We start from the raw sequence: 2,263 nt of genomic DNA on the forward strand, positions 1-2,263 counted from the left end.
ACCTATGTCCCACTATTTTGTGGAAAGAAGGTGCGATTCATCAGGACATTTGACAGACATTTCTAAGCAAACTGTTCAGGGTACTACATGGTCTCTCTGAACCTCTGCTAATAAAATGCAAGAACTGTACCTTTCTCTCGGATGATACTTTGGACTTAGACACTAAAGTTAGTGCTAGAGTGATTTAAGCCTTCGGGGCAATGTTGGGATGGAATGAATATAATTCTATGTGAGAAGGGTGGCTTTGGGCAGAACATGGAGCAGAAAACTGTAGCTCAAGTGATTTTGTTCCCTCAGAACATAATAATAAAACTTTATCCTCAGTGAGCTATGGCCTTCAGGAGATGATGTGAGTTTGCAAGGCTTGGCAAAGAGCTTGGTGAGAGACATCGACCCCCTTTGTACCCATTTTGTCCCTTCCAGAAGATGAGATATTTCAGCTATCTTAGAAGCTGCCATTCTCATTACACTAGGGCTTCAAGGCTAGAACTGTTAAAACATGCTATTATCTATGAAAAATGGCCATCTCTGGACACCAAGCTTGTGAACGTCTAGTTAGATCTCCAGAACTGCAAAGTATAAATTTTTGTGCTTTATATATTATTCAGTCTCAAATATTTTGTTATAGCACCATGAATCCTATGAGAAGGCCTGTCACAAAGGTTTGTTCTTTAAAACATCAGTAAGTTGCTGTTGAATAAAGGAATACAATGTATAGTGTCCTCTCTATTGCGTCATCATAAAGATCGCTGTTGCCATGGAATCTCTGCTTGCCACTCTAATGAAGATGGTTATTGACAAAAGCAGGTTGATTGAAAAAAATATATAGATGAAGTCAGTTTGCAGCAAGCCAAGTACTTTTCCACCATGACTTGTTTAGCTCCTCCACTGGGGGCCCTGCGTTCAATCCAATAGCTGACTGTGAGAATCCACTTCTGTGTTCGCCAGGCACTGGCATAGCCTCACATGAGACAGCTATATCAGGGACCCTTCAGCAGAATCTTGCTGGCATGTGCAATAGTGTCTGGGTTTGGTGGCTGATGATGGGATGGATCCCTGGGTGGGGTAGTCTCTGGATAGTCCATCCTTTCATCTTAGCTCCAAACTTTGTCTCTGTAACTCCTTTCATGGGTATTTACCCTATCCTAAGGAGGAATGAAGTATCCACATGTTGGTCTTTCTTCTTCTTGGTTTTCTTGTGTTTTGGAAATTGTATCTTGGGTATTCTAAGTTTCTGAACTAATATCCACTTATCAGTGAGTGCATGTCTAGTGACTGCTTTTGTGATTGGGTTACTTCACTAAGGATGATATCCTCCAGATACATCCATTTGCCCAAGAATTTCATAAAGTTTACTTCCACTCATTTGGAATTGGTAGCTAAAACTGATCCAGTGGCATCTGTTACCAGAAGTGCTGTTTAGATTTTTTTAAAGAAGGTTTAAAGATGAAACAAGTTTACAAATCCTAAGCTATGAATCACAAAAAATGATATTTTAGACATTTGATTTTGGAAGGTTGTTTTGATTGCGTTTTCTTTGCAATTTTCTCAAATATTTATCAAAACGCCATTACCTCTGTGGCTGTACTGTGGTGCATCTTCCCTTTCAAGAAAACAACAGCGAAGGAGTAACAAACAAAAATATCAGGGCTGAGGTTTGAATGTGAGACGTCTCCCATAGGCCTCTGTACTTCTATGAGGGTGCCAGACAGAGTGGACCTTGAAGTATAGGCTAGCCACACTTTTTTTCTGCTCTCTGACTCATATGATGATAGGGTCATATACGTTGTTTGATTCTTTATGTTTTAACATGGAAATGTTTGTTAAAACATAAAGAAGCAGTCATTTGTTTACAAATCCTGATATGGAATAAGCTCTAAAAATCTAAAAACTTGTAATGTGTAGTAAGTCTTGCTGACATTCACCTCTAATATTAATTTCGGTGAGACAATAGAAAAGCAGAAGTTGTTTCGCTACAATTAACTGCTTACAGTGTATTAGGCAATATGCTAAGTACTTCACGTGGATTATTTTATTTAATCATCAGAATGAGCCTTTGAAGTACATGCTATTAAAGCCCCATTGTATGTGAGAAAGGAGCCTCAGAGAGAAAAGGTCTCTCAGACAATATCTTAAGCAAATTCATTGGCTTCCACTCCTGCCCTTCGTAAACTATGCCACTTTGCTCTGCTCACTTTTTCTTTCTTCTTTCTTCCATTCTCTCTCTCTCTCTCTCTCTCTCTCTCTCTCTCTCTCTCTCTCT

This window comes from Mus pahari, chromosome 15 (assembly GCF_900095145.1).
Source record: "Mus pahari chromosome 15, PAHARI_EIJ_v1.1, whole genome shotgun sequence".
Taxonomy (NCBI): Eukaryota; Metazoa; Chordata; class Mammalia; order Rodentia; family Muridae; genus Mus; species Mus pahari.